Below are 19778 nucleotides of genomic sequence, written 5' to 3' on the forward strand. Positions count from 1 at the left end.
AGGAGCATGGGGTAGTGGTCTGTGGGCCGGAGGAGCTGCGGGATCCTCTCCACAATGTCTCGGATGCGGGCCCCCGGGAAGCAGCAGACTTCCCGGGCTGAGGGGTCGGGGCGGCAGATTGCCCCCTCAGTCTCTTGTCAGAAAGTTTTGACTCTGCATCCCCAATAATAGGCATGGAGGAATACTGTAGTATTCCAGAGGGGTAATGCCAATGGCAAAACAAAATATCTCGTTCCAGATGGGGATTCACATTTTGAAAAAAAAAGAACCTGACTTGTCCAATGCAATAGGTGACCATCACAATCCTTTTAAAACCCTGTGGAAGCTGATTACTATCAAGTAAACAGTTGAGTATGGTGTTATGATGAATGTATTTAAGGCATGAACTTCCCTGCTTAGTCACACTTTGCAAATATATTTTCACTCTCCACTTACAAATACTGGAATGAGTACTATAAGATGGCTAGAAGCAGGAGCTTTCTTCTTTAGATCCCATCACCTAAGAGAAACATACACAAGGATTAAAATAGGTAAGCATTCTTCAGGGTGTCATGTTGTAGAAAGCTCTGAGAACAGGACTGTATCCTTTAAACTATAAAGACTGCTGGCTAAACTGCCATCTATAATCAGTTCCACCCCCCACCTCGCCTCTTCCTTTTGCATTTTGGCAGTCACATATATTTGTCTTTGCTTTTACTGTGATTAGCAAATTCTGTAGCAAGGATTTAACTGATGCAATAGTATAGGGTATGTTCATGTCAGTTCATGTCTGATTCCTTCAGTTCCTTTGATGGATGAATTTCTCTCTCTCTCTCTCTTTCAACCCCCTGCCCCCTATTTTAAGCTGTTTTAGGGTATCTGGTATGTTTCCAACAAGCCATCCAACACTTTTCCCCTGAACATGATCTATATGTCTTAAAGCATTGATGAGGATGGGAATAGAGGTGTGACTCAAGAGATTAATGCTAAAGATAATGTAAATGTAAACACAGCTTGCTGAAATGAGGAGTTTAGATTTCAAGCCATTTGTTTTCCAAGACCTTATTCTCTCATGACCTTTGCAGACACCTGTCATTGAGATCAATGGGAATACCTGCATGCAGTGAGAGCATGGCATGGACTGAAGTTTTAGTCATCAGCAGCCAATTTATTTATTAACTCTCTGCATTTTTGTTTGTGTCTGATGTCAGAAGAAATTTTCATTTGTATTGATAATTTTTACTGTGACAGACCAACAGAGGTATCCTTCACTAGCCCTACTGATGGATTTTTGCATGATACATGAAACGTATTTAAAAACATGTATTCCTAAATGCCTGTTTATTACACAATGTACCCATTTTATATTTAACGCATGACATAGATCCAGTGTTGTATTCTATTGAAATTTTACACTGAACTAAAAGTATAACAATGCTATTTGTAAATCCCAGTTATTTTATGGTATCTAGATTATGATTTATCAAACCGTAATTGGTTCCTTACCATAGTGTTTCACAATGTGGATTAAATTGGTTAAAAACAGTTTGCTTCCTCAGATGGTATTTGAGAAGGCTCCTTCATTCTATGTGAATGGCACACAAAAATATATATATCAGATCTGCTTTTCTGATGATCAGTTTTCCCAAAAAATGTACTACATTTTAATGCAATGGAATGCTGTTCTTTTATCAGCTTTGTTTTTCTTCAAGCAGTATTTTAAGAAGAAGAAACACATCACAGCATATACATTCTGCATATTTTTGTTCCTAATATATACTTTTTTTAATGTTACTTTAATTGATACTCCATCTAACTCTGCAGGATACATAGTTTAGAGTATCTAAATGCAGTGTGTATTAATGACTCAAGAGTTACAGAATTAAACTTAAAATAGATGTCAAAGGCTTTTAACCTACTCCCTTGGGACTATAGTTTCTCATGAGATTGCTGACTACAGAATGCAGAGGAACCTGCCTGAAAAGCTTAAGAGTAGCCAAGATTTTATTCTTAGTAAAATGCCATGCTGCGAAAGGTACAAAGCTGATTAGCAAAAAGCAGAGGTGAAGTTTGTGGACCTGTTGGAGGAGTTGGAGGAAAAACAAACAGTCAGAACACCTCCCAAATACTATATAGCTTTCTGAGCAAAATGTTTTCACTTTACAGTGCAGACTGGAAAAAATCCTTGCAAGATGCCTGCTTTGGGCAGCCATTAGCAGTGGCAGATGTACGAACAGTACCTCAGAACAGCATTCTACACAATAAGGACACACATTTTTCCATAATTAAGATCAGCCGTATCTTTTTAATCTGCATGACCTGTGTCTTAAGAGAACAATAAAACAGGAAAGACCAGAAATAAGGTCTGCATGAATAAGCATAAAATGGTCGCTGTTTCTTAAGCAGGGAGAGAGGCTTCTCTACATTTAAAGGTATGCTACACCCAAAACACAGGCAGATGTGGTAGCACTGCCAATTATTAGGGCTGCTCAATACTTACTTGCTAGAAGCCCCTTGTTTCTGTTGTTATGACCCTTTGCCAAACACTTACCATTTGGGCTGAAATCCCCCTTTCTGTGTGTCAGCCTCAGCCTGAATATATCACATTTAGCTTGCTTCTGAGGCTAGGGGAAAATAAGTTGTTTTATTCTTCTTAAGCAGATCTGATAATCTTGTTTTGAAACACACTTGTGTACCCCATGCTTTGGACCAAGGATATGAAACTTTGCAGGGGAGTGATGCTTTTTTTAAGGATGTGTCTTTTGCCTTCACTCTGAAAATTCCGAGGACTGGAGTAAGAGAAATGAGATAACACTTAGGCTAGGGACAGCCATTCAGAAAGCCTGAGCCTGAATTGATTCAATCTTTGCAGGTTAGTCTAACCTACAAGCTTGAACTGATTTGGAGGTAGATAGACATTCCCTTTTCATTCCAGAAATGCAGGCACGTGCCTGCAGGGGCTTAGGCTAGAAGCCTCCCTTCCCTTTCAAGCTGAGGGGGGCATGGCCAGGCCCCAGCAGAATGCTCTTATTATTCTCCCCTTTCCCCCCTCTTCCCCAAACAGCCCAGCAGGGAGTGTTTATCACCCCTAAATCAAACCATTAAGAAAACAGAGCCTCTCTCCAAACTCTTCCTAAACAGCTTTTCCAAGGAAGGACATTAAGCTACCTGTTGATTAGTTCCAAAAAGTTGTCTGCTTTTGTCATCTGTCACAGCATGGACTGTAGCCAGTATGTGGTCTGCTAGCTAATGCTGAGGTGTCTGCATAAAGCAGAGGGGTGGGGGGAATAATTCCTGCTTAGCAGGGTGTGGTGAGGGAAGGGAGAGAGCAGATGGAAGCCAGGCAGATGCTGCTGTGCCTGCAAATCTCTGCTGGAGCTGCAGCCAGGGAGCAGAGGGGAGGAGCCAGCTGTGTTGTGGAGCAGAGAGCCCCACCCAGCTCAGAGAACATGCTGGGATGCTGGAGGAGTCTGATTTATCTTAAACCAGCAAGGGCTCTGGGGTAGACATTGCATAAACCAGTTTGACCCAAATCAGTTAATTCTGGTACTACATTCGATCAGGTTTATCTCAAACTGGTTTCAGCTATTTTCAAATTGGTTTATGTGCACTGAACATCCGTTACAGGTTTAAACAAGTTTCTGATAACTTAAACTGGTTTACATGTAATGTCTGTCCCTACTCTTAGAGTATAAGGTCATGCATTTAGGGATTGATGAGAATTTATGAAGCACTTTGGGAGCTCATCCACTGACAGTGAAGGAGGAGGAGAAAGACTGAGAGCATTAGTCAATCACAGGTTAATATGAGTCGGCAGCGTGAGGCAGCCATGAAAACGGTAAATACAGTACTACAAGCTTGTCTCCAGCAAAATATATTTAAAACAGACTAGTATTAATGCCAGTGCATAAAGCACCAAGAAGACCTCATTTGGAAGGTTGTGTACAGTTCTGATCATCTGTATTACAGAAGAACTCTGATTGGGACAGGTACAGAAAGTAGTTAATATGATGTTCGTGAAAATGGAGTTTGCTTAAAAGAGTCTCACTTGTTTACCTTAGGAAAATAAAGGCTAAGAAGGGATATGATTGCTTTCGAGAAATACACTGGGGATAAATACCATAGAAAGAAAGAAGTACTTATGGTAAAGGACAAAGTTGGCATAAGAACAAATAGGTATAAACTGGCCATGAATAAATGCAGGCTGGAAATTAGGTTTTTAACCATCAGATGACTGAAGTTCTGGAACAACCTTTCAATAGTTGTGAGTCTAAAAAAACATTTTCCTCCTGAGACTGATATGGACCTGAGTCTGTGAAACTCACTGACAAAGTGTTTCATGCTTTCTAGTACTGGTCTATCCAGTACTATCCATAAAAGCTACTACCAGCTAGTCTCTCAGGGTATGTGCAGAACTTACTTTTAGATTGTCCTAACAAGGTGCAGTAGTTTGAGGAGGTTAAACTGGGCAAAAAATAATGGGCCTGATCTAAATTAGCTCACCTGAGGAGGCAAACTAATTTAGATTAGAAATGGGTTAGCCCAATCTATCAAATGTCTGCACACATTCAGAGCGCGGCTCCAGGGCTAGGAAAGTCCAGCAGCTCACCCCAGCCTTGAAGCTGCACTCTTTCTACCCACTCCCACCCTAACCAGGCTATTTGTAGTCCCAATTCCCCCACCCCAAGATGGATAACCCTTTCTGGGGATCCACCAACTCCCCCTGCAGATCTACCAGCCCCTCCAACCCTTCCCCACACAGACCTGCTAGGCCCTCCTCCTGACTACTCCTCCCCACCCTGGGATACATTGGGTTCCCAACATGGCTCCCAGGACCAGCAAAGGTGTGAGTGGGAGAGGTTTGTGTTGTGGTTCTAAAGATACTAGTACTCCTAAAGGCCTACGTGCATGATACCACATGATAACATTACTGGGTTTTCAGACTGATTTTTCTTAAATATCTAGAAAATTACCTTCCAGAAGTCTATGTTATAAGAACCTTATTGAGACTACAAAGTAGAGGAGTCCAAAATGAAAAAATAGTAGAATTAAGATTCCTTCAGCATTGGATGTTGCATGCATATATTGTGATTCAGTCTTTAATGACATAATCCCATTCTTTGGGTAGTATGATAAAGTCATGCTAAGTGGTCTACAGCTATGATGGCATGAGACAGCAGCTCAGATTTTGCTACTGCCCATTTATTTAATGTATTTCTCTTCTTTTAGCTTCTCTCACTAGAGGTGCACCAGTGAGAGAACCCCTCTCTCAAAGTAAAAAATCTTTGGCTGATATTGATGGCCGATTATTAACCAGCCATATCATCCAATACTGATCAAATAGCTGATAGTAACCCAGCATCCTGGAGACAGAGTCTGGCCAGTAAATCTGGGGTGGGGGCACAGATCAGGGTCCTCACAGTGAGAGAGGGAGTGGGACTCGGGCAAGAGCAGGTGCTGGCCAGCCGGGATAGGGTGTGGGATAGAGCTGTGGGCAGCTCGTTCAGGGGGTGAGGGAGGTGGCTTCTACCACTGCACACCCTTGAGGGAGTCATGGCGGGGGGTGCTCCCTGGATTTGTGTGTGGGGCGAGGGTGGGCTGCCTGCTGCAGTCTTGGGGGCAGGAACTGTGCCGGCAGGGGGGTGGGGTAGGACAGGACTGCGCTCAGGGTAGGCAGTGGTGGCACTGGGAGGGGAGGTTATGGTGGGGGATACAGAGAAATTTGGGGTGGCTGTAGCCCCCACCATAGCCCCCTCTCCCATCACCTCTACCTGCCCTGCCCCCGCTGCAGCCCCGGCCCAGCCCTCCCACACTGGGAAGTGGCTGGCGCAGCCCCTAGCCCTGAGTCCATAGTGGGGAGCCTGCCGATGCCTAGCACACGAATCTGAGGGGCACATGCCCCTCACGTCTCCCCTGGGGTATCGGGAAGTCGCCCTCCTCTCTACTCCCCCACGCCCCCTGAACAAGCCATCTGTGGCTCCGTCCCCCATTCTGCCCCAGCTGGGCAGCACCTGCCCCGGTTCCACTCCCTCCCTCACCATGGGGGCCTCAGTCTGCGCCCCCCACGCCCCTTCCTCCCCTCTCCCCCCATAGTGTTACTGGCTGGATGCTGTTTTCCACGCTGCCCTGCTGCATTCCTGGTTGTGTTCATGCTGTGACTGGGCGCATGCACACAGCATTTATCGGTGACATTATCAGCTATGCCGGTCAAAAAGCTGATTGCTGGTGATGTCAATTTTCCTTTTATTGGTGCCAATATGATATGGAGCTATATATTGGTGCACCTCTATTTCTCACAGTATAAGGATAATAGAAAATTTATAATTTTATACACAGGTGATGTACAGCAAGGATCCCCATTACAGTACACTGGCTTCACAGTTGTGCAGTTGGTGCGTTAAACACCATAAAGACTTTTTATCTGTTTTGAGTGTTTACCAGTGATTTGTAGCCATGCTTCCTGTTCTTGAGTCTGCCTCTGTGGCCATGTCTACATGTGTGCCCGACTGTGCAGTAACTGCCATTATTGCATAGTCCCAGTGGCATACAGGTTGTTTCCGACCGTACTACTGCGCAGTAGTGATGAGCTACGGTGCCATAGCATCTTGAGTAGATGCACCCTGTGTGTAGTATGAAATCTTCCCATTGGTATTACTATGCATTGTTTATCGACAGAAAGATGGCTGTGTTTTATCTGTGGTTTGATACTGGCCACATTTCCTCTACTTTTTGTGGCATGAGAGGATAGATTTTCCTATGAATGTCCTTTTCTGTCATCCAAAGCCAAAGGAACAGAACAGGAAGTTGAGAAGACAGCAGCCTGGAATACAGTTCTGTAGAACGTTTTTTATATCCCTGCTCCTGACATGTAGCTGCACAGAAGCGTACGCAACTTTCCCCTTGCTGTTCCTCAGTAGAAGGTGTGTTTGTGCAGCACCAGGTACGCTCCTTTTTTGTGATTCATTTGGCCATTGTTTTTCTTGGAAGGTAATCTGATGAGTGAATTTCCAGGTTGCAAGGACAGATCAGAGAAACTGCAGTGCATGGTTCTCACATCTAGATTGTTTGAAAGAAAAGGTACATAAATCCCATCAGATCGCTCAGTTCAGAGCTGCATAATGTGTTACAGTGACTCTGCTTTTGGCTGTATTTCCATCCTGTCTTCAGATCCACTTCAGAGCTCGCCACAGTACTAATGGAAGGATTGGTGGCTGCTGCTAGTTTTGACACTTATGTACAGAGAGTACAAGTGATATTACAATAAATGTTTTTCTCATTTTGAGGGTGCTTTTTTGTAGACACTTGCCCCTCTTTGGCTTTGTGTATCAAACTACGTAGTCCCCAGGGAAGTAACTGGGTTTAGATTATAGTAACACACCACTCTCAGGGCATAGAGTAGTACAGGCTGTCATTGGTATTGGGAAATAAGTTAAATAAATATTTTTAATTAATAATAAAAAGGAGTTTCCTAGTACATTTTAGAAACTAGCAATTATATGTTAGTATTTCTAGATTAACTGGAATGGGAGACTAGTAAGCTCTTTCTGCAGGTACAGCTGTCACACTCTTAACAATAGTGGGCACATGTCATGCTCAAAGCATTCTACCAACATTATATAATCCTTGCAAGAGCTCTTAGAAGTAGGTATTATCTTTGTTTGGCAGATGAAAATGAAACTGAGTTTAAGGGTATGACTTTCAGAGATACTAAGTGTGTGTGTCTCCCACTGAAGTCAGTGGAAGTTGGCAGTACTTAGTGCCTCTGGAAAAAGTCAGGCCCTAATTTACTTGAGGGTTTGTCAAAGTTAAAGAGGGGATTAGAATGTAGAATTTCTGCTTCCCACAGCTTTGTTTAAATTGTGTGGTTGTATCAGTTCACTGTTAAAGACTGGAATATAAATAGGCAGCAGTTTGCAGACATGCTAATTTGCAGGTATACTGGCTGCCTAGGTGATCTCATCTTGTCTAGTGCAAGCAAGGAAAGGCTTAGCAGGGAGGAAGGATGGCCTTGTGGATAAAGCATGGACTTAGGACTTGGATACCTGAGTGTAGACTTTGCCACAGCTTTTTGATTTGACACTTACCAAATCACTTGATTTTAAATGCGTTTTCTTTTTCCCATTTGTGGCATGAGGTTATACTTTCCTACTGTGCAGCCTGCTGTGCCAATAAGTCCTTCAGTGGTGTCTAGATTTAGCACCAATCGTCCCCCAAGTGAAAAACTCCTATTAGGACAGCATGTTGAGGCCCAAAGCTAGAATCAGGATCCCATTGTGCAAGGCCCAACACAGCCACAGAGCAAGAGACCATTCTTTTCCCAAAGAGTGTATGCTAAATAAACAAGATACCGAGAGACAGACAGACAGAAGCTGAAAGGCTCCAACCCTTCTTTTGTTTCCTTTTCTTTCACAATCTAGCCCTCCAATGGAGCAAGTATTAAGGGGATATTTGGATTTGAAGACCTAGCCAAGTCTTGTGATACCCACCAGCTTTGTTTCTGGAGTTCAGTCAGAACTGGATCTGAACTTTCCTTAAATAAGAGGTAAGGAGGATATTTGGATCTGGGTGTCTAATGGGGTATTTTGGCACTGAGTGACCATTCTTCTGTGACAGCTGGATAGAGAGAGAGACCTTTCACTACGTGTAGTTCAATGAGTTTCCACTTAGTTCAAGTGGTAGAAGCTACTGTTGTTGATGCTGAGGGACCAAAGTCCTAGTCTTAGCTTCTGAAGTATGCGTGAGATTTATGAAATACAATGCAACCCCATTGTCATGAACTCTCATGGGTCTGGGAGAAAAGTTCATTGAAAGAGGGTGTTTGCTAAAATAGGATTAATCAAGTTGCTGCATCATAATAATGAAAAAAAACTGGTTGCTGCTATTGGGGTTGTTTAGAGTGGGTTGTTATAATGAGGTTTTACTACAGTTGTATCTGTAGCCAGGGCTGTCCTTTGGGGGAAGGGGGCAAATCAGGTGACCACCTTGGGCCCCGCGCTTTGGAGGGCTCTGTGGAGCCAGACAGAATAGCTACAGCCCCACCCCCCGCAGTGCTGAAGGGGCCTTGCACAGGCTGATTTGCCCTGGGCTTCACATACCCCAACGGTCATCTCTGTCTGTAGCACGTGAACTTGACATTCAGATTCTGATCAAACCTTCCAGCAAGTTCAATAATACTCTTTCTTGCTGCTCTCTAACAGCCTCTTGAGAGTTGATACTCCTAGCTCTACTTCTGCATAGTTTTTGGGTAATAATGATTGGAGTAGAACAGTTCAGCAACAGTATATTCCATTATCAAGTGGTCTCTAGTAATATCTCTGAGAGATTTTTAAGTCCTAACTTCGAGAGAGAGTGATTTTAGCACCAAGCAACACTGTTTTCCAGAATGTATCAACTTGTTTCTCTCTGTACTTCATAAGGGAATGGTGAATAAATCTGGTGAAGCCAGTGATGTCCTTTTTACTCAGGACTTGATGTGTTACCTTAATCCAGTGAGGTTTAGCATTCTTCTGTTCATCTCCTCTGGACTGCAAAATTGTGAATTTATTTTTTTTACCTACTTGTGTGTGCATGCATTTTCTGAAGATACTTGCTCTAAGCTCTTGCTTAAAGAAGTATTGCCATGATACCAGCCTTATAACAGGTGGAGAGGAAATAACCTCCTGAAGAAATAAGACACTCCAAGATTTAACAAGGGAGAGCAAAATGATTTCCTTCCCCCATCTAAAACCATTCTAGATCAAGTACAGGTATAATGTGGAATGTAGTTCTCACATGCCTGAGAGAGGCAGCCCCCCACCCTTGGACACCTGTGCATGCATGCATATCTACACACACGCATACACACATCAGTATAATTGAAGTCTTGGGCCTCTGCTTTAAAATAGGCTCTTCTTGCATTTAACATGAAAGTCAAAAGTAGACTTTTTACAGACAGATCCTTCTGACTACTGGGTAAGAGTCCCCCAGGCATGTACTAGTGAAAAAAACCATCGGTCAGTTTTCAGTTTTTGTTCCTTTTCCAAAGGACTTTTAGAGAACAGTTAACTTTATATTTTTCAGGATAGATATGAGACCTGGCAGTATCTGCTGATGCAGTTCATCTCACTGAAGTAAAGCAGCTGAAATACAGCAGATTCATAGATAGTATGGGCTGGAAGGGACCTTGCAAGATCGTCAAGTCCAGCCCTCCTTCACTGGGCAGGAAAGATAACTGGGGTCAGGTGAATCCAGCAAGGTGATCATCCAGACACCCTGAAGATTTCCAGGGTAGGTGATTGCACCACCTCTGGAGGGAGCCTGTTCCACAGTCTGGACACCCTAACAGTAAAGTTTTTCCTAGTGTTAAGCCTGAAATGGTCTTCCAGGAGTTTGTGGCCATTATTCCTGGTTTTCCCCAAGGATGCCCTGATGAACAGTTGTTCACCGAGCCCCTGATGTATTCCCCTGTGATACAGAAAACCCCTTTAGGTGTCTGTCACTTGAGGGCTGGAGCAGGGAGCTCCCAGGTGGCTGATGAGAACAGCCACTTTACAGATCAGACAGTTTGGGAGACCTTTTTTTTTTTGCACCAGTCCTGGAAGCACTGCAATACCAGGTCAATGCATGGAGTGGACAGAGCATGCTCCGGTTCCACCACCCAACACCAAAAAGAATCTGCTCAACATGAGCGGAATCGCCCTGGGGAGCCCGCCGATGTGGTCACGCTGCTGTGTTATAAGAGCACAACAGTTTGTGTTCAGCTGCCTCTGGAGTAACATTGCCTGGTGGAGCTCCTCCTCCAGGAATACCCTGGAGGTAAGGGTGAGGCTATGGGGAAGGAGGAGGCCTCATTGGTCCTGGGCATGGCCTAAAACTGCACCCTGCTGGGATAGGGAAGCCTGGTGGTCCTGCTTGTGGTGGGGCAGGGCAATGCAAATTCCAGGACGGAGAACCTTCCCAGTGTAAGGCAGGTTGGAGCAGCTAAACCCTTGCCTGCACCTTTGGGTGGGTGACTAGGAGGATTAAAGGTGGCCAAGCATGCAGAGTAGTTGCACCTGAGCCCTATGTGGTGTTGGATCCTGGACTGGGGGCCAGGCATGCTGAATTAGCAGCACCTGAGTCCTAGGGATGTAAGACCCTGGCCCTGGGAGAGGGCAGAGTGAAGATCAGGCACACTTAAGGGAGAGAAGTACCTGAACCTGTTGTGGGGAAGACTTGAGGCCCCAGAAAGTAGGTTGTAGAGTTGTGACCTGAGAGAGGGGCATAGTGATCTAGTGAGGGGCCAGGGGTAAAGTAAGTTCATAGTTGAGCAATTGCTGAGTCCCGTTCAGGTGAGTGTAATAGGAGAGACCCAAAAGACCATGCCAGGGCTGACCAAGGGGTAGAGAGAAAAGCCTGTGGATAAACTTGAGTAGGGCAGAGTGAGTGTGGCCTGGATAGGCAGTATGCAAGAAAGAGAGTGAGAACTATTGGAGTGCAAGAGGTCCTGGTGAGGAGCTGGGTGGTGTGTATGAAGCCTGAGAAGGTAGCATGGAAGAGACACAGCTGTGTGGGTTGTATGAGTATGTACTTATTGCCCATGGTCATTTGGACGCATGAAGGGCAGTTTCCCACCTATTTAACATCACAATCATTTATCAGCAAGGTGTGGCAGGAGAATGAGGTGGGTGGTTTGCCCAGAGGCAAGGGCAGGGCCTGAAAGGTACTCTTGTCACACCCTGATGTAGCAGTAAGCTACTACCAAGCCCTCTCAAGTCTCTGATCATATGGGTAGCTCTTCTCTGGACTCTCTCAGGCTTTACCACATCCTTGTTGAAGTGCGGTGCCCAGAGCTGGATGCAATACTCCAGCTGTGGTCTTATCAGTGCTGAGTAAAGTGGAAGAATAACTTCCTTGGTTTTCCTTGAGATGCATCGATTGATGCATACCAGAGTATTGTTTGCCCTGCTGGCTACAGAGTCGCACTGATGGCTCATATTTATACTGTGGTCTATTGTTACCCCTAGGTCCCTTTCAGTCGTAGTGCTGGTCAGTTTGTTGTTTTTCCCCAGGTGGAGCACTTTACATTTCTTGATGTTGAACTTCATTTGATTCTGATCCGCCCAACTTGCTAGCCTGTCTAGGTCCACCTGTATCTGCAGCCCATCTTCAAGCGTGATCATGCGCCCTCATAACTTGGTGTTATCTGTGAACTTGGCCAGTGAGCTCTTCATCCCCACATCCAAATCATAGATAAAGATATTGAAAAGAACTAGACCAAGCACAACCCCTGTGGGACACCACTGGCCGCTTCTCGCCAGGAAGACACAGATCCATTCATTAGAACTCTCTGGGTCCTACCCCGCAGCCAGCTTCCTACTCACCTGTCATTCAGTTAAGCCCGCAATCCTCCAATTTTCCCGTGAGAACATCATGGGTTACCAGATCAAAGGCCTTTTGGAAGTCAAGGTCTACAATGTTGACCTCCTCTCTCTTATCCAGGTGGCAAGTTGTCTTGTCGCAGAAGGAGATGAGGTTGGTAAGACAAGACTTGCCCGTGACAAAGCCAGGCTGGCTGTCATTCAGAATCCTACTTCCTGGAAGCCTAGCACGTATAGACTCTTTAATGAATTTTTCCAGGATTTTCCCTGGGATAGAAGTTAGGCTAATTTGCATATAGTTACCTGGGTCCTTTCTTGAAGATGGGCACAACATTGGCCCATCTGGTCCTCAGGGATCTCTCCAGAGCTCCACAAGTTGTGGAAGAGTTTCGCTAGGGGTTCTGTCATGACTTCAGCCAGCTCTTTCAGCACTCTTGGATGAAGTTCATCTGGTCCCGCTAACTTCAAATGTCTAATTTTTTTAACTGATCACACACCAGTTCAACATCAATAGTAGGAAGGCAGTCATTCCTGCCTGCCCATTCTGTGCCCTGTCTGGCATGATTTTCCCCTTGGCCTGGTGAAATAGTGAAGCAAAGTAGTCATTCAGGAGTTCAGTTTTCTCCTGAGTGTCGGTAACCAGCTGTCCTGAGTTGTTGAGAAATGGCTCCACACTCCCATTTGTTTTCCTGTTCCCTATGTACCTAAAGAAGGACTTTTTGTCCTTGATTTCTATTGCTAATGTAAGTTTAGTTGCTTCCTTAGCCTTTCTAATCTGTTCCCTACAAGTGTAGGCCATTGTTGTATAGTCCTCCTTGGGAACTGTCCCAATTTTCCATTGTTTGTATGCCTCTTTCTTCTTTCTTAAGAGACCATGATTTCCCTGTTTAGCCAAGAGTGCTTTCCAGCCCTTTTGCTACCTTTCCTCCGCATGGGAATGAACTTCCTTTGTGCTTCAAGGAACATGTCCTTAAGGAATGACCACTCTTCATGCATTCCTTTTGACTTCAGTCCCTGGTCCCACAGCTCTTCCCCTACTGTTGTCCTGAGCTTGTATTTGCATTTTTGAAGTCCAAAACTTAAATCCTATCTAATTTGCCTGCCTTGCGATGGACAGTGAATGTGATGGTTCTGTGGTTGCTGTCATCCAGGTTGTCCTCTATGTTCAAGTCAGTCACCAGATCGATTCCTTTGGCCAAGACTCAGTCTAGGAGAGCATTACCAGTGGTTGGCCCATACACCTCCTGAGTCAGGAAGAGCTTTTCGATGCAGGTCAGGAAGGAACGTCACCAATTCGACTTAGTTGAGTGTTCCTCCCAAGAGATGTTTGGATAACTGAAGTCGCCTATGATGACCATGTCCCATGCACTCACAGCCTCTGTCAGTTCTCAAGAGAACTCCAGATCGAGGTCCTCCCCCTGGTTTGGTAGTCTGTAGTATACACCTGAAGTTAGGTTTCTCTTGCTGCACCCCCGCAAAGTTTGACCCAGGGGGTTCAAGCCATTCTTCTTTGGAGCTGATATCAGCCTCCAAGAAGGTTTACTGCCCCCTCACATAGAGAGCTACACCTCCGCCTTTCTTCTCTACTCAGTCCCTTCTGTGCAGGGTGTAGCCCTCCATGGCTACATTTTGATCATGTGAGGAGTCCTACCAGGTCTCCCTTATCCCTACTAGATGTTAATGGCCACTGGAGAGTTGGAGGGCTAGCTCCTCCTGCTTGTTCTCTATGCTCCTGGCATTAGTGTACAGGCACCTGAGTCTTCCAATTGAGACCCTTGACTTCCTGTCATGCTGAAGGAGAACTATTCCCTTAGCTCCTGCTGGAGCAGCTCTCCTAGTGTCCCTGGGCATGCTTCAGTCGGTGTTTCCCTGTTCCCCAGCAATCTTAGTTTAAAGTCCTATCTAGAAGATTGGCCATCCTGGCTGAAAACAGGAACTTACGTCTCCATGTAAAGTGGATGCCATCCCTTCCCAGGAGTCTTCTTTCCCTGAAGTGTGCACTGTGGTCAAGGAAACCAAATCCCTCTTGGTGGCGCCACCGCTGGAGTCATCAGTACACTTCCTTGATGCGTCCTTCCCTCCTAGGACCATGGACGGCAACTGGGAGCACAGAGGAAAAAACTATCTGTGCCTCCAGGGGTGAAGTATAGCACCATCAACACTGTCAGCGGTGCCTGCAGGCAATCGCTGCTTGCCATCCCACTGCTGACACTACTGGTGGCATCTGCAGGTGGTCCATGATCACTGCTGGCCACTGCTGGCAGTGTCTGCAGGTGGGCACTAACCCCTGGTCGGTGCTTGCCATCCTGCTGCTGCCGACAGCATCAGCGGTGTCTGCAGGAGCTCCTGCTTACCACCACCGTGCTCTCACTGCTGCCGCCATGCCCCCCCCCAGCTGCTGGGGGCACGCATCATTCATGTGTGCCCCCGACCCCTTGAGCCCAAGCCCCAGAGCCCTGTAGTCACTCATGACCCAGTCTGGATTATTCCTGGCCATGTCATTTGTTCCCACATGGACGAGGAGCATGAGGTAGTAGTTGGAGGGCCGGATGAGCCTAGGGATCCCCACCACAACATACTAGATGCTGGCCCCAGGGAGGCAGCAGACCTCACGGGCTAGGGGGTCCAGACGGCAGATGGGTCCCTCTTCCCCCTCCAGGAGGGAGCCCTCCAACATTGCCATCTTGCGCCTCCTGTTGGGGGTGACAGTATGCTGCTTACCCTTCTCCTTCTCCAGTGTCACCATCGAAGCCTCCTCATGCGTGGAGAGGGGAGCAGACCTGTTGTTCAGTGCCAGGAGAGGAGCAGCCCTGGCCCTGCATTTCCTGGAACATGAGATAACTGTCTTCCATGTAGCTCCAGGTGGGTCTTTATGGTCAGCCTTCTTGTTGACCACCATCTCTACCTCCTTCACTTCTTTCTTCTAGAGAAGGGCCTGGCAGTTGCCATCAATGTAGTCTTCGTGGGCCCTGATGATGCATAGCTGGTGTACCTCCTCCTCGAGCTCCTGTAGCTGGCCCTCCAGAGACTCCACTAGGGAGCGTACCCCACAAGTGGGGGTGCCCCCGTGCCCAGCAGCCATGGCAGACAGCCCCTACAGTACATAGCCAGGGGCTTTGTCTGGGTGGGGGCCAGAGCCATGGACTCTGTCTGGGTGGGGATCTTGGCAGTGCCACGAAGCCTGTGGGCATGAGTCACCTCCACAGTTGAGAGCGAGTTCATGCCCCTCCTGGTCCCAGCAGCTCCTTTTCAGGCCTCAGGATCCTTGCTCAGACCAGCGCTTTAGGCGTCTTCCATGCACCCCTCTGCATAAACTCCTATACAAACTGCTGCACCTAAGTAGAGCTGCTTCTGTTTGCACGTTCTGTTTGTGTGGCTCCACTCATGTGGCTCCCTGGTGGGCTCAGCTAAGTAGGGGCCCAGGTTGGTCATTCCACTCCATTGGTGTGTCCCGCCTGGTGGAGCCCCACATGCATGCATGCATGCATGCATGCACACGTACAGGAAACCCTCACCATTCGTGGGGGATACGTTCTTGTATCCCCCACAAATGGCAAAATCCACGAATAAGGCACTGCATTCTTGAATGCCGTTTGCGTTCGTGAACTTAGTGCCCCCGGCGGCTGGTGGGGACACAGCTGCTGTGGCGGTGGTGGGAGCATGGTGGCAGCGGTGGCAAGCACGGAGCTGCCGCGGAGCATCTTTAAGAGTATTTAAGAAGCAGGTTTGGCATTCACCAATATTTGAAACCGTGAATGCTGAACCCGGGAATAGTGAGAGTTTCCTATACATGCTCACACACACCCCCACCCCCTCTGAGCAACCCTGCACTTGCCCACCCCCTGTCCTGGCCCTGATTCCCTTACCTCCTTGCTCTATGCTAGGGGGTCAGAGGAGTCCGGGTCCAGGTCCGGGTCTTCAGTTCCCGGGGGCGCAACAGACATTATTAACCCATGCATCTTGTCTGAGGAGCAGGTCCAAACTGAGATGAATTTAGAATTGCAGTTAAAAATGGGATTAGGTTATGAAGTCAAGGTCTAAGCTTGTTGTGATCCGACCCTCCCTTTAGCCACCACCTGTGGCATCTGCCAGAGTCTGCGGCTCTAGGATTGGCCTTCTTAGCCATCAACAGACTCATTTACAACCCTCACCTGTGGGAGTTATCATCCTCAACCATGAGGGATCAGTGATGCCAAAAACGTAGCTCAGATTTCTGGTTCTAACCTGTCTTTAGTTATAGATTCAGTTTTATAGCAGGGGTATCAAACTCATCTGGTCCTGTAAGCCATATGAGTGACATGGGTCTTGCCTGAAAGCTGGATCAGGCCCACAGACATGCTCTACATGCATGTGGGCCAGTCTAGTGTAATGCCACTTGCAGCATGTGCTGCACACTTCATGCATCGCACACTCTGGACAGGCCCTGCCTGCCACATGTAATGTGTGCTCCAGACCGACCCCACATGTACCCTGGCCCAGACCAGCATACCATGCACAGTACACACAAAACAGGCCCCACGTGCCACATGTGGGGCTGGTCTGGGGTTGGGTTCAGTGCATACAGCATACACATTGGTCAGGGACATGCTGCATGTGGTGTGCAGGTTGAGTCCAAGACCCACGGGCAGCACTGCAGACTGGGTAATAAAGGTTCCCAGGACACATCATTAACACCCCTGTTTGCTGCAGTGATGATTTTGCACCTCCAAACCTTGGGAGCAGGGAATGGCAGATGAGATGAGATATGTTATTGCTTGTTGTTGTGTATCTTAATCCAAGCTTCTATTCAAATACAGTAAAATCTAACTAATTTTTTAGTCTAACTATTTTTTTAAGGGGTTTGATCAGGATGACCAATTATTCATAAGTAACTGTGTAACAGTAGTTAACCATTTTCAACTTTTGAGATACTTTTCATGTATTTTGCATGTTGTATTGAGACACAGTACAGATTGATTGTTGATATTTATAATGGAGAAAGAGGCACATTTAAAAAAAAAACCTGAGTGCAAATAACACACTCTTTGACATACTATTTAAATTTAATAATGCAGTTTCATTCTACAAATATCCAGAGGAGTCACTGTGTAAGAATTACATGATTATGATGAAGTATACTAATCAACACTTTTTCCTTGCACTCTTACCTATGCTCACCACCAAAATAGAAACTAGTTCTTCAAATGGTTGATCACCTGGGATCCTGGTTTTCTCTGATTAAAAACTGCAAATTCTCGGATTAAAAACCCAAATTCCGTGACAAAAATTAAAGGCCTCCTAGAGCCCCCCTCAGTGCTGCTGGTGCCCCGCACTCACCCCCACAGTCTCAACAGCCCTCCTGATGCCCTCACAACAGCCCCTCAGACCAACAGACATGCAGACACAGACAGTGACACAGTGGCGGCGGGAGGTTTTGTAGGCAGTGGCCGTCATGGACGGCCACTGCTGCTTACCTGTGGGGCCGCCTGTGCCAGTGGTGACTGCTGCTGCCTACAAAACCTCCTGTTGCCGCTGCAGAGCTGTGCGTGGAGCTGTGATTTACATTGATTTAAATCAGTAGGATTGGCAAGGATTCAGTGTCCTGACTAATAAGACCACAGTGAGGTGCTGTCCTAGTGATTTAGTAACCTGAGTTGATTGCATCTCAAAAGAGACAGTTTTGAGAGGAAAACAATAAAAGGGAGGCAGGCTCCACTAGCTTGTAGGTCCCTGTGTTGGATGCTCTGATTTTTAGGCCTGACTGTAGCACAAGTTTACTGTCACTGAGCAAATCACTGATTTTGTAGGTTTGTCTACACTTGAGATTGTAATCTTGTAATCTAAAACATCTTGGGCTTTGATAGGCACTCTAGCCCTGGTAGCGCGCAGATCAGCATGGACTGATTTTACCTCCTGCCCTCCCCCTCCCCCGAAAAGTAGAATAGATTAGCTCACACCAAGCTCTATGCTGCTACATCTAGGCTATTTCCTGTATCTGAGCTAGCTCATTTAAAGCTAGCATGAGTACCTCCACAATGTACTGCAAACAGACCCACAGATTCACTCTCTGTGAAATAGAAATTATGACCTTTGTCCCTCCCTATAAAGGGCTTTCTCTTCTACAAATGGAAAGTGGTTGGCCTTGGTAACAACTTTTACAGAGTATTTTGTTTGAAAGGTGCAGTAAAATTTTACTTCATCTTTGGGCTTATGGTCGTATAGAAGTGGATCATATACTGTGCCCGTGCTCCTCCTGAAAGATAGGAGGAAGCTGCATCAACATCAGTCATTCTGAGTTGGTGCAACTAAATTTACCTCCTGGGAATGCTGCACAGAAAGAAATGTTTGAATGGCTTTGATCAAGTCTGTAAGGTTTAACTGGGTTGTGGTTGTATGGCCTTTTGGCACTCTCTCTTGATCTAAACTGTAGGTGCAGAGCTATCTGTCTCTCATAGATATCTGTTCATTCTCTAATTGGGTCTCTTAAGACTGAAGTGACCTTCCATCAGCTGCCTTCCCCCCTTGTGGATCTCAGTCCTTTCTATCTTAAACCTTTAGCATCATCACCTACAAAACTCAAAAACTCACTTAAAATAATAGAACTGATAGTTAATAGACTTGGAATAGTAGGTTTGTATATATAGAAATGAACACAGAACTATCATAACATGCACTTATTGGTTCTCTGAACCCTGCTAGCTGGTGGGCTACTTTGTCAGTCAGGTAGTGCTCCAGGTTGCTTTTGCTCAGGGCTTGTCTTTCATTACCTTAACCAGTCTTGCTGCCCCTCGTGGTTGTGTCTTAGCCAATTTCTCCAGCATACCACCATCCTTGGGCTTCTTCCCCAGCTGATTTCTGCTCCCCTTCCCAGACCCCCATATACTATGTCCAGGGATCCCCCTGCAGGTTTTTCATTGACCCCAGATCTCCCTTGCCTACTCCCCTACATAAGAGGCAGAAAGCCTTGTATGTAATTTCATGTAGGAGGCAGGCATGTGACTATAACTACATGTCCAAGCTTTAAAGGCCTTGAAGCCTACAAGAGGCACCTCAGGGCTAATGCTCAGTTTCATGTTTCAATCCTAACTTGTGTTGTCCATTTGGGTCCTGACCCTGGGAACAGTTTCACATAGGCCTGTGCCTACATGGCACTCCCATGAAGTTCAGAGAAACCTGTGTTACAACTTTAGGCTGTAAATCTTTCAGGGCAAGGGCTGCATCTTCTTATATATCTGTACAGCTCTTAGCATGCTGAATGCTGCTGATGTATAAATATGTAACTAATAACTTTGCATATTTTTTGATGGCTGATATAGCCCAGAGGATGAGAGCGCTGATTAGCCAGGGTGCTGTGTATTTTTAATTGCTCTATAGGTGTATTGTCCCCTCCTGTGTGTTTAGATGTAAAAAAAAAAGGCACAACTGGCCAGTAGTTTGTCAAAGGGCAAGAGATGATGTAATTGTTTCAATTAGGCAGAAGTC

The sequence above is a fragment of the Crocodylus porosus genome, unplaced genomic scaffold (genome assembly GCF_001723895.1).
Source record: "Crocodylus porosus isolate Cpor-Errol unplaced genomic scaffold, CroPor_comp1, whole genome shotgun sequence".
NCBI classification, from domain to species: Eukaryota; Metazoa; Chordata; order Crocodylia; family Crocodylidae; genus Crocodylus; species Crocodylus porosus.